The sequence below is a fragment of the Ranitomeya imitator genome, chromosome 2, assembly GCF_032444005.1.
Source record: "Ranitomeya imitator isolate aRanImi1 chromosome 2, aRanImi1.pri, whole genome shotgun sequence".
NCBI classification, from domain to species: Eukaryota; Metazoa; Chordata; class Amphibia; order Anura; family Dendrobatidae; genus Ranitomeya; species Ranitomeya imitator.
Genome location: NC_091283.1, coordinates 562,766,956 through 562,780,814, shown reverse-complemented (window position 1 = coordinate 562,780,814; position 13,859 = coordinate 562,766,956).

Genomic DNA, 13,859 nt, shown 5'->3' with positions numbered 1-13,859 from the left:
CAAATTAATTATGCTGAGGCCATACAAAGTTGGCCTTGGCCGGTTACTAAGAAACAAGTGCAGGATCTTTAAGGGATTACCAGCTATTATCGAAGGTTCATACCAAATTTTGCCTCAAAGACAGCGCCATTAACAAACCTGACAAGAGGAGGAATAAGCCTTTCAGTGCCTTAAGTCAGCGCTGTGTGACCAATCTGTATTAATTACACCAAATTTAAAAAATAAAAAAGTTCTTGGTTCAGACAGACGCCTCGCACACGAGGTTGGGAGCCGTCTTGTCTCAAACTGTAAATAAAGAAGAACACCCAGTATTTGAGCAGGAAGTTGACTCCAGCAGAAAAAAAAAATGCTATCATAGAGTGTGAACGCTCAGCTATAAGGAGGGCACTAGAATCTTTGAAATATTACCTCTTGAGTAGATTTAAGCTTGTATCAGATCATGCCCCGCTGACGTGGATGAAACTTAATAAGGAAAAAACTGCTAGGGTGACAAGGTGGTTTCTCTTGCTGCAGAATTTTAATTTCTCCAAGGAACACAGACCGAGGAAATCACCGGGAATTTAGATGGACTATCAAGAATTCATAGTATGATGACCCAAAATGCCCAGACGTCTGGTCTGAACAAGAAGGGGACGATATCTGGGTGGCCGCCATAGAAGTTACTGGACGGAATGAGTATCTCTATCAGAAAATTAAGCTGGGTGAGGTATTAAAATTGGGTAGTACTGTTTGGTGCAGCATCTTAGGTGCTCAGCCGTTTTATTTATGATAGTTCCAGGGCAGGTTTTATTGGATTGATGAGGAGAATTAAGTGATGGGACTCATCACTCCCACTCCCACTTTGGTACATGTTTTGATGGAGGGCTAGCCAGCTCAGCTGAGAGAGGTCGTCTCATTACAGACACCAAAAAGGCTCAAGAAAAAGTTTCAGAGTGTCACATGCTCCGGACTGATATGATATGTTCTGGAGGAAGATATGTACATTGGTTAAATGTGCTAAATGCTGAGTGGCTGGACAGCCAAGACCACATCCCTGGTAATGCGAGTCAAAGGTATGGTATGTTAGTTAGCACCGGGCAAATCTTTGATGTTTTTGGTTTCTATACTGTTTGTTACCTGTCGGCTGAAAATAAAGCTCCATGTTTTCCTTATATGAACTGTGTCTGCCTATGTCACTCCGACGATGCCCTACAACGCCCTAGGGTGTTATAATAAATATAGACATACAGTGGCATGTAAAAGTTTAGGCACCTCTGGTCAAAACTATCTTTTCTGTGAACAGTTAAGAAAGTAGATGAGATTGTTTCTAAAAGGTCAAAAGTTAATGATGACACATTTCCTTTGTATTTTATGCAAAAGAAAAAAAATATTTTCCTTTTTTTTTCATTTTAAAAATTCTAAAAAGGAAAATGGGCCAATGCAAAAGTTTGCGCACCCATGGAGATTTATAAGCTCAGATAACTTTGACCATGGTTTCAGACCTTAATTAGACTGTTAAGAATATAACTTGTTCACTATCATCATTAGGAAAGCATAGGTGATGCAAATTTCCCAGAGTTATAAAAACACAGCCTCCTCTAACCTTGTGCCAAAAAACAGCAGCCATAGGTTCTTCAAAGCAGCTGCCTAGAACTTTGAAAATGAAAATTATGGAAGCCCACAAAGCAGGGGAAAGCTATAAGAAAATAGCAAAGCGTTTTCAAGTTGCCCTTTCCTCAGTTCCAAATTAGGAAATAGCAGTTAACAAGAACAGTGGAGGTCAAGATAAGGTCTGGAAGACCAAGCAAAATTTCAGTTAGACCTGCTCGTAGGATTGCTAGAGAGGCAAATCAGAAGACACGCTTGACTGCAAAAAGACCTTCAGAACAACTTAGCAGACTCTCGAGCTGTGGTACATTGTTCTATTGTTAAGAGACACCTGCACAAATATGGCCTTCATGTTAGAGCCATCAGAAAAAAACCTTTCCTGTGTCCACACCATAAAATTCAGCATCTGAAGTATGCAAAAGAACATCTAAACAAACCTGATACATTTTGGAAAGGAGTCCTGTGGTCTGATAAGGTTAAAATAGAACTCTTTGGCCACAATGATCAAAGGTATGTGTGGAGAAAAAAGGGTACATAATTTCATGAATAGAACATCTCGCCAACCATTAAGCATAGGGGTGGATCAATCATGCTTTGGGGTTATCTTGAGGCTAATTGCACGGGGAACATTTCACGGGTAGAGGGAAGAATGGATTTCATGAAATTTAAGCACATTCTTGATGCAAACATAACACCATCTTTAAAACAAGTGAAGTTGAAAAAAATATGGCTTCTGCAAATGGATAAGGAATCTAAACACATGTCAAAATTGACAATAGACTACCTCAAAAGGTGCAAGCTGAAGGTTTTACAATGGCCCTCACAGTCGCCTGATCTGAACATCATTGAAAATCTGTGACTAGACCTCAAAGTAGCAGTGCATGTAATATGACCCAGGAATCTCACAGAACTGGGAAAAATTTTCCAAGGAAGAATGGATGAAAATTCTTCAAACAAAAATTGAAAGGGTCTTGGTTGGCTACAAAATACCTTTACAAGCTGTGATACTTTAAAAAGGGGGTGCTACTAGGCACTAGCCATGCAAGATACAGAAACTTTGTCATTGGCCATTTATCTTTTTGTAATTTTTAAAATGTAAAAGATGAAAATATTTACTATTGTGCCTAAAATGCAAAGGAAATGTTTCATCTTTAACTCTAGGTTTTTTAGGGTATGTGCACACGTTGCGGATTCCATTGCGGATTTTTCCACCCAGATTCTGCAGAATCTGCATGTAAAACGCACCGTGTTTTACCTGCAGATTCACCACGGATTTACTGCGGATTTTGCCTGCGTTTTTACACCTGCGGATTCCAATTATAGAACAGGTGTAAAAGGCTGCAGAATCCACACAAAGAATTGACATGCAGTGTTTCCGCACTGAATTTTCCGCAGCATGTGCACTGCGGATTTGATTTTCCATACGTTTAAATGGTACTGTACACCGCATGGAAAACTGCTGCAGATCCGCAGGGCCAAATCTGCTGCGGATCTGCAGCCAAATCCGCAACGTGTGCACATACCCTTAGAGATCATGTCATCTTCAACTTGTTAAATGGTCACAATAACAGTAATTTTGACCAGGGGTGCCCAAACTTTTACATGCCACTGTATGTATATATGCAAATGAACACACAAACAAAAATAAACGTAGCATATGCTACATGCATGTCATTTATATATATCTGAGCTTAGGGAGATCCTTGCACTTCTCAGAATAGCAGCTGAAGGAGGATGTGCGACTTCCTGGTATGTGGGTGCAGACAGAAGGAATGATCAAATCTCCCTCCCACCCTATCACCACAATATGAGAGGCATATAAAAAGAAAAATGTTCAGCTCACACCATTATGTCCAGGTTCCTTGGCTGGTTATCTGTGCACGGAGCCGCCCTGGTCCTGGCGGTATGGAAATCCAATGTGCAAGAAAAGTTGTCTCCAGTGACCACAGGAGAAATGATTCTTAAAACTTGACATTTATTTATCATCATATTAAAAAGCACAGATAGGCATATATGGGCAATCCCAGTGCAAGGAATGAATCCTACATGTTTCAACCTACACGGTCTTAATCATGGAACACCCGTGTAGGTTGAAACATGTAGGATTCAGTTTTAAGAATCATTTCTTCTGTGGTCGCTGGAGACAACTTTTCTTGCACAATATGAGAAGCAGGTGCCAATATTTTTAGAGAGACTGTACACTTAGCATTTAAAACACAAGCTATGTCCCTGTACATATGAGAACTGTAGCACCTATGTCTTGAAAAGGGTTAACAGAATTGGTCATGCTTCAGTTCTCAAAATTCCATTATCTCTGAAATCCCCCTAACTCCATGTGAACTTGCAATATTGCTCATTTCAAAAGCAATTTTCATTCTGAAGATGAATAACACGGCCTATTGGACAGAGATAATATAATAGTTTCAGTGGGGCACAGAAAGAGAATCCATGATAGATAGATAGATAGATAGATAGATAGATAGATAGATAGATAGATAGATAGATAGATAGATAGATAGATAGATAGATAGATATGGGGTGTATAGATAGACAGCCAGATAGATACAGTATATACTGTAGATATAGATAGATGATAGATATTAGATAGATAGATAGATATTAGATAGATAGATAGATGACAGATAGATACATACCTAGATAGATACATACATACATAGATAAATAGATAGATAGATAGATAGATATGGGATAGATAGATAGATAATAAATAATAATCTTTATTTATATAGCGGCAACATATTCCGCAGCGCTTTACAGTTTAACAGTTTCAAACACAACAGTCATAATGAAAACAGTGTTAACAATACAATAATTAAAGCAAAATAGGATGACCCTGCTCGTGACAGCTTACAATCTACAATGAGGTGGGGGAGATACAAAGTACATGTGTGTATTTACAATGATGTATTTACAACGATGGTTCAGCCATCTTGAGGGAGTGGGAGATAGGTAGAGATAGTGAATTGGCTACACACACACTAACACATAAAATGACTTTGATTAGGGAACGTGATAGGCCGCTCTCAACAAATGTGTTTTAAGGGAGCGCCTAAAACTGTGCAATTTGTGGATGGTCCTAATATCTTGGGGTAGAGCATTCCAGAGGATTGGCGCAGCGTGGGAGAAGTCTTGGAGTCGGGAGTGGGAAGTACGGATTAGTGCAGAGGTTAGTCGAAAGTCGTTTGCAGAGCGCAGCGATAGAAAGAAATGAGGGAGGAGATGTAAGGGGGTGCCGCACTGTGGAGAGCTTTATGGGTGAGAACAAGTACTTTGAATTGGATCCTGTAGCGAATAGGCAGCCAGTGTAACGACTGGCGAAGAGCGGACACGTCTGAGTACAGATAAGCCAGATGGATGACCCTGACTGCTGCATTAAGGATGGACTGGAGAGGGAAAACTCGAGTAAGGGGAGGCCAATTAATAGAGTGTTACAGCAGTCCAGGCGGGAGTGGATCAGGGCGATAGTGAGGATTTTTGTTGTTTCCATGGTGAGAAAAGGGTGGATTCTGGAGATGTTCTTTAGGTGTAAGGGTACCGTCACACAGTGCCATTTTGATCGCTACGACGGTACGATTCGTGACGTTCCAGCGATATAGTTACGATATCGCTGTGTCTGACACGCAGCAGCGATCAGGGATCCTGCTGAGAATCGTACGTCGTAGCAGATCGTTTGGAACTTTCTTTCGTCGCTGGATCTCCCGCTGTCATCGCTAGATCGGTGTGTGTGACACCGATCTAGCGATGCGATCTAGCGATGCGTTCGCTTGTAACCAGGGTAAACATCGGGTTACTAAGCGCAGGGCCGCGCTTAGTAACCCGATGTTTACCCTGGTTACCAGCGTAAATGTAAAAAAAACAAACAGCACATACTTACATTCCGGTGTCCGTCAGGTCCCTAGCCGTCTGCTTCCCGCACTCACTGACTGCCGGCCGTAAAGTGAGAGCAGAGCACAGCGGTGACGTCACTGCTGTGCTGTGCTTTCACTTTACGGCCGGCCAGTCAGTGAGTGCGGTAAGCAGACGGCAAGGGACAGACACCGGAATGTAAGTATGTGCTGTTTGTTTTTTTTTACGCTGGTAACCAGGGTAAACATCGGGTTACTAAGCGCGGTCCTGCGCTTAGTAACCCGATGTTTACCCTGGTTACCCGGGGACCTCGGGATCGTTGGTCGCTGGAGAGCTGTCTGTGTGACAGCTCCCCAGCGACCACACTACGATTTACCTACGATCACGGCCAGGTCGTATCGCTGGTCGTGATCGTAGGTAAATCGTATAGTGTGACGGTACCCTAAGTGGCAAGAGCGGGCAAGAGATTGTATATGGGAGGTGAAGGAGAGATTGGTGTCAAACGTAAAACCCAGACAGCGCGCCTGCTGCCGGGGTATTGTTATGGTGCCACCCATGGAGAGGGAAATGTGAGATTTAGGGAGGTAAGTAGACCGCGGGAGCAAAAGAAGTTCAGTTTTGGAAAGGTTGAGTTTCAGATAGAGGGCGGACATGATGTTGGAGACTGCGGACGGACAGTCACTGGCGTTCTGTAGTACAGCAGTATAGTTGTGTGTCATCAGCATAAAGATGGTACTAAAAGCCAAATCGGCTGATGGTCTGTCCAATTGGGGCCGTGTAGAGAGAGAAGAGAAGGGGGCCAAGGACTGAGCCCTGAGGTACCCCAACAGTGAGAGGAAAAGGGGATAAAGTGGAGCCTGCGAACAAAAGACTGAAGGAGCAGTCAGAAAGATAGGAGGAGAACCAGGAGAGGGCAGTGTCCTTAACCCTTTTACCCCCAAGGGTGGTTTGCACGTCAATGACCAGGCCAATTTTTACAATTCTGACCACTGTCCCTTTATGAGGTTATAACTCTGGAATGCTTAAATGGATCCTGGTGATTCTGACATTGTTTTCTCGTGACATATTGTGCTTCATGATAGTGGTAAAATTTCTTTGATAATACCTGTGTTTATTTGTGAAAAAAAACGTAAATTTGGCGAAAATTTTGAAAATTTCGCAATTTTCCAACTTTGAATTTTTATGCAATTAAATCACAGAAATATGTCACACAAAATACTTAAAGGGAACCTGTCACCCCGTTTTTTCAGATTGAGATAAAAATACTGTTAAATAGGGCCTGCGCTGTGCGTTACAATAGTGTATGTAACATAGTAACATAGTAACATAGTTAGTAAGGCCGAAAAAAGACATTTGTCCATCCAGTTCAGCCTATATTCCATCATAATAAATCCCCAGATCTACGTCCTTCTACAGAACCTAATTGTATGATACAATATTGTTCTGCTCCAGGAAGACATCCAGGCCTCTCTTGAACCCCTCGACTGAGTTCGCCATCACCACCTCCTCAGGCAAGCAATTCCAGATTCTCACTGCCCTAACAGTAAAGAATCCTCTTCTATGTTGGTGGAAAAACCTTCTCTCCTCCAGACGCAAAGAATGCCCCCTTGTGCCCGTCACCTTCCTTGGTATAAACAGATCCTCAGCGAGATATTTGTATTGTCCCCTTATATACTTATACATGGTTATTAGATCGCCCCTCAGTCGTCTTTTTTCTAGACTAAATAATCCTAATTTCGCTAATCTATCTGGGTATTGTAGTTCTCCCATCCCCTTTATTAATTTTGTTGCCCTCCTTTGTACTCTCTCTAGTTCCATTATATCCTTCCTGAGCACCGGTGCCCAAAACTGGACACAGTACTCCATGTGCGGTCTAACTAGGGATTTGTACAGAGGCAGTATAATGCTCTCATCATGCGTATCCAGACCTCTTTTAATGCACCCCATGATCCTGTTTGCCTTGGCAGCTGCTGCCTGGCACTGGCTGCTCCAGGTAAGTTTATCATTAACTAGGATCCCCAAGTCCTTCTCCCTGTCAGATTTACCCAGTGGTTTCCCATTCAGTGTGTAATGGTGACATTGATTCCTTCTTCCCATGTGTATAACCTTACATTTATCATTGTTAAACCTCATCTGCCACCTTTCAGCCCAAGTTTCCAACTTATCCAGATCCATCTGTAGCAGAATACTATCTTCACTTGTATTAACTGCTTTACATAGTTTTGTATCATCTGCAAATATCGATATTTTACTGTGTAAACCTTCTACCAGATCATTAATGAATATGTTGAAGAGAACAGGTCCCAATACTGACCCCTGCGGTACCCCACTGGTCACAGCGACCCAGTTAGAGACTATACCATTTATAACCACCCTCTGCTTTCTATCACTAAGCCAGTTACTAACCCATTTACGCACAATTTCCCCCAGACCAAGCATTCTCATTTTGTGTACCAACCTCTTGTGCGGCACGGTATCAAACGCTTTGGAAAAATCGAGATATACCACGTCCAATGACTCACCGTGGTCCAGCCTATAGCTTACCTCTTCATAAAAACTGATTAGATTGGTTTGACAGGAGCGATTTCTCATAAACCCATGCTGATATGGAGTTAAACAGTTATTCTCATTGAGATAATCCAGAATAACATCCCTCAGAAACCCTTCAAATATTTTACCAACAATAGAGGTTAGACTTACTGGCCTATAATTTCCAGGTTCACTTTTAGAGCCCTTTTTGAATATTGGCACCACATTTGCTATGCGCCAATCCTGCGGAACAGACCCTGTCGCTATAGAGTCCCTAAAAATAAGAAATAATGGTTTATCTATTACATTACTTAGTTCTCTTAGTACTCGTGGGTGTATGCCATCCGGACCCGGAGATTTATCTATTTTAATCTTATTTAGCCGGTTTCGCACCTCTTCTTGGGTTAGATTGGTGACCCTTAATATAGGGTTTTCATTGTTTCTTGGGATTTCACCTAGCATTTCATTTTCCACTGTGAATACCGTGGAGAAGAAGGTGTTTAATATGTTAGCTTTTTCCTCGTCATCTACAACCATTCTTTCCTCACTATTTTTTAAGGGGCCTACATTTTCAGTTTTTATTCTTTTACTATTGATATAGTTGAAGAACAGTTTGGGATTAGTTTTACTCTCCTTAGCAATGTGCTTCTCTGTTTCCTTTTTGGCAGCTTTAATTAGTTTTTTAGATAAAGTATTTTTCTCCCTATAGTTTTTTAGAGCTTCAATGGTGCCATCCTGCTTTAGTAGTGCAAATGCTTTCTTTTTACTGTTAATTGCCTGTCTTACTTCTTTGTTTAGCCACATTGGGTTTTTCCTATTTCTAGTCCTTTTATTCCCACAAGGTATAAACCGCTTACACTGCCTATTTAGGATGTTCTTAAACATTTCCCATTTATTATCTGTATTCTTATTTCTGAGGATATTGTCCCAGTCTACCAGATTAAGGGCATCTCTAAGCTGGTCAAACTTTGCCTTCCTAAAGTTCAGTGTTTTTGTGACTCCCTGACAAGTCCCCCTAGTGAAAGACAGGTGAAACTGTACAATATTGTGGTCGCTATTTCCTAGATGCGCGACCACCTGCAGATTTTTTATTCTGTCAGGTCTATTAGATAGTATTAGGTCTAAAAGTGCTGCTCCTCTGGTTGGATTCTGCACCAATTGTGAAAGATAATTTTTCTTGGTTATTAGCAGAAACCTGTTGCCTTTATGGGTTTCACAGGTTTCTGTTTCCCAGTTAATATCCGGGTAGTTAAAGTCCCCCATAACCAGGACCTCATTATGGGTTGCAGCTTCATCTATCTGCTTTAGAAGTAGACTTTCCATGGTTTCTGTTATATTTGGGGGTTTGTAACAGACCCCAATGAGAATTTTGTTACCATTTTTCCCTCCATGAATTTCGACCCATATGGACTCGACATCCTCATTTCCTTCGCTAATATCCTCCCTTAAAGTGGACTTTAGACAAGACTTTACATAGAGACAAACCCCTCCTCCTCTCCGATTTTTACGATCCTTTCTAAACAGACTGTAACCCTGTAAGTTAACTGCCCAGTCATAGCTTTCATCTAACCATGTCTCGGTTATTCCCACTATGTCAAAGTTACCTGTAGATATTTCTGCTTCTAGTTCTTCCATCTTGTTTGTCAGGCTTCTGGCGTTTGCAAGCATGCAGTTTAGAGGATTTTGTTTTGTTCCAATCTCCTCGCTGTGGATTGTTTTAGAAATGTTCTTACCTCCCTTCTGAGTATGTTTTCCTGGATCTTCTTTGTTCAAGTCTAATGTTTTTCTTCCCGTCCCCTCTTCTTCTAGTTTAGTGTACCCTGATTCCCCACCTATGCTGCGAAATACATTACCAAAGTCGCCGTTTTCACCTGTCAATCAGGCTGGTCAGGTGGGCGTGGTGACATCGCTCTTTTCTTCCCCAGCTTTCCGTTGGCGGCGTAGTGGTGTGCGCATGTCGCAGTGACGATTCCACTGCGCGCACGTGAAGAAGCAGCGCGCGATCTGCGCTATTACCCCCTGTCATCGGTGGGGGCGGCCATCTTCCTGGGGCCGCGCGTGCGCAGATGGAGTGCTCTGCTGCACGGGGCTTCAGGAAAATGGCCGCAGGATGCCGCGCGTGCGCAGAAGAGATCGCGGCGGCCATTTTCCCAAAGCAGGGTACACTACATACACCATTTTGGAAAGTAGACCCCCTAAGGAACTTATCTGGATGTGTGGTGAGCACTTTGACCCACCAAGGGCTTCACAGAAGTTTATAATGCAGAGCCATAAAAATAAAACAAAATTTTTTTCCCACAAAAAATATTTTTTAGCCCCCAGTTTTGTATTTTCCCGAGGGTAACAGGAGAAATTGGACCCCAAAAGTTGTTGTCCAATTTATCCTGAGTACGCTGATACCCCATATGTGGGGGGAACCACCGTTTGGGCGCATGGGAGGGCTCGGAATGGAAGGAGCGCCATTTGGAATGCAGACTTAGATGGAATGGTCTGGAGGCGTCACATTGCGTTTGCAGAGCCCCTAATGTACCTAAACAGTAGAAACCCCCCACAAGTGACACCATTTTGGAAAGTAGACCCCCTAAGGAACTCATCTAGATGTGTTGTGAGAGCTTTGAACCCCCAAGTATTTCACTACAGTTTATAATGCAGAGTCGTGCAAATAAAAAATATTTTTTTTTCCACAAAAATTATTTTTTAGCCCCCAGTTTTGTATTTTTCCGATATGTGGGGGGGAACCACCGTTTGGGCGCATGTGAGGGCTCGGAAAGGAAGGAGAATCATTTGGAATGCAGACTTAGATGGATTGGTCTGCAGGCGTCACATTGCGTTTGCAGAGCCCCTAATGTACCTAAACAGTAGAAACCCCCACAAGTAACCCTATATTGGAAACTAGACCCCTCAAGGAACTTATCTAGATGTGTTGTGAGAACTTTGAACCCCCAAGTGTTTCACTGAAAATAAAAAATCTTTTTTTTCCCACAAAAATTATTTTTTAGCCCCCAGTTTTGTATTTTCCCAAGGGTAACAGGAGAAATTGGACCCCAAAATTTGTTGTCCAATTTGTCCTGAGTACGCTGATACCCGATATGTTGGGTTAAACCCCTGTTCGGGCACACGGGAGAGCTCGGAAGGGAAGGAGCACTGTTTTACTTTTTCAACGCAGAATTGGCTGGAATTGAGATCGGACGCCATGTCGCGTTTGGAGAGCCCATGATGTGCCTAAACAGTGGAAATCCCCCAATTATAACTGAAACCCTAATGCAAATACACCCCTAATCCCAACGGTAACCCTAGCCACACCTCTAACCCAGACACACCCCTAACCCTAATCCCAACCCTATTCCCAACCGTAAATGTAATCCAAACCCTAACCCTAACTTTAGCCCCAACCCTAACTGTAGCCTTAACCCTAGCCCTAACCCTAACCCTAGCCCTAACTCTAACCCTAACCCTAGCCCTAACCCTAACCCTAGCCCTAACCCTAGCCCTAGCCCTAACCCTAGCCCTAGCCCTAACCCTAACTCTAACCCTAACCCTAGCCTTAACCCTAACCCTAGCCCTAACCCTAACCCTAGCCCTAACCCTAATGGGAAAATGGAAATAAATACATTTTTTTAATTTTTCCCTAAGGGGGTGATGAAGGGGGGGTTTGATTTACTTTTATAGCAGGTATTTTAGCGGATTTTTATGATTGGCAGCCGTCACACACTGAAAGACGCTTTTTATTGCAAAAAATATTTTTTGCGTTACCACATTTTGAGAGCTACAATTTTTCCATATTTGAGTCCACAGAGTCATGTGAGGTCTTGTTTTTTTCGGGACGAGTTGATGTTTTTATTGGTAACATTTTTGGGCACGTGACATTTTTTGATCGCTTTTTATTCCGATTTTTGTGAGGCAGAATGACCAAAAACCAGCTATTCATGAATTTCTTTTGGGGGAGGCGTTTATACCGTTCCGCGTTTGGTAAAATTGATAAAGCAGTTTTATTCTTCGGGTCAGTACGATTACAGCGATACCTCATTTATATTATTTTTTTATGTTTTGGCGCTTTTATACGATAAAAACTATTTTATAGAAAAAATAATTATTTTGGCATCACCTTATTCTGAGGACTATAACTTTTTTATTTTTTTGCTGATCATGCTGAATTGTGGCTCGTTTTTTGCGGGACAAGATGATGTTTTCAGCGGTACCATAGTTATTTATATCTGTCTTTTTGATCACGTGTTATTCCACTTTTTGTTCGGCGGTATGACAATAAAGAGTTGTTTTTTGCCACGTTTTTTTTTTTTTCTTATGGTGTTTACTGAAGGGGTTAACTAGTGGGACTAATTTTATAGGTTGGGTCGTTACAGACGCGGCGATACTAAATATGTGTACTTTTATTGTTTGTTTTTTTATTTAGATAAAGAAATGTATTTATGGGAATAATATTTTTTTTTTTTTACACATTTGGAAATTTTTTATTTTACTTTGTCCCAGGGGGGACATCACAGATCACTGATCTGACAGTTTGCACAGCACTCTTACACAGCACTCAGCACTCAAAGTTGGTTTGCTGGTGCCTGATCCAATAGTTGTCGCTCTTTCTCAATTTCAGTGGCAGCTTTTCCGGGAACTGGCACCTCGGGCGGAGAGTTCGGGTCTGGATTGTCCGGTGGAATTGTGGAACCTGCCGCGAAGGCTGTAACTGAGTTATTTGCCAAATCGCTCATGGACACATCTTGGTCCCATTACAATCAGGCTTGGCACCTGTGGGAATCGTGGAAATCAAATATGGATCAGGATATGGAGGAGGAGGAGTATGGTTTGTTGTTGTTCCTCAGTCATCATTGGAAAGCAGGATGGTCAGTAGCACGTTTTAACAAGTTTTTGGCGGGGCTAGCTTTTAACCTTAAGCTCAGGGGTTGTAAGGATATTACAAAATCCTTTTTGGTTCGGCAAGTAGTTCTTGGCTGGAAGAAAGGTTGGAAGGCTTCTGATGGCAGACGTCCCGTGTCTTATGTAGTGCTTTTAGCTATTGGTCATCGCTTACAGGAAGTTTGTTTTTCCCACTGGGAAGTGGTTTTGTTTCAGGCAGCTTTTTCTTTGGCTTTCTTTGAGGCGTTTCAGCTAGGAGAATTGGTCAGCCCGTCCAGGAGTCAAAGAGGTATTTGTTAAGAGAGAATGTAGATGTTGAAGGTAACAGGGTGGTGGTGTTTGTTAAGTCCTCAAAAACGGACGGGTAAGGGGTGCAAAGTGGTGTTATTCAGTGTTGAGGGCTCTCCGCTATGCCCCGTGGCATCAGTGAAGAATTACATGTCAAAAGGCGGTGTTCTAAATGAGCCATTTTTGGTGCACGAAGACGGGTCTTTCTTGTCCCGTTTTCAGTTTATTACGGTGTTTAGAAGATGTTTGGCGGCAGGTGGTTTTCCTCCAGCACAATATAGCAGACACTCCTTCAGGATCGGGGCAGCGACCGAAGCAGCCAGGTTGGGCCTGGGAGAGGACATGGTATGGAGAATTGGGCGGTGGGAATCTTTTAGGTTTCGGTCATATGCTCGCCCAACTTTGTTGTGAGTTCAGGGCTGTCGTTAGTTAATTGTTTGTTGCCTCTTTTCTTTATTGCAAGGGCAGATCCAGTGCTCGTCTGGATCATGGAGCACTCGTACGTTTTTTGCGCCTCATTGCGTGCTGCGGTTTGTCCGGACGGTCGTCAATTAGGCCTTTCTCGGGAGGCAGTAACGTTACGATGGATCGGTAAAAGGGGGATGTTGTGGAAGGAATGGCTGCCTGAACTCCATCGTTTCGTTAGGTTGGATAGAGTGCCGGAAATTGTGGTTATTCATTTGGGGGGGAATGATCTGGCTAAAAGGCCTTGCAGGGAGCTG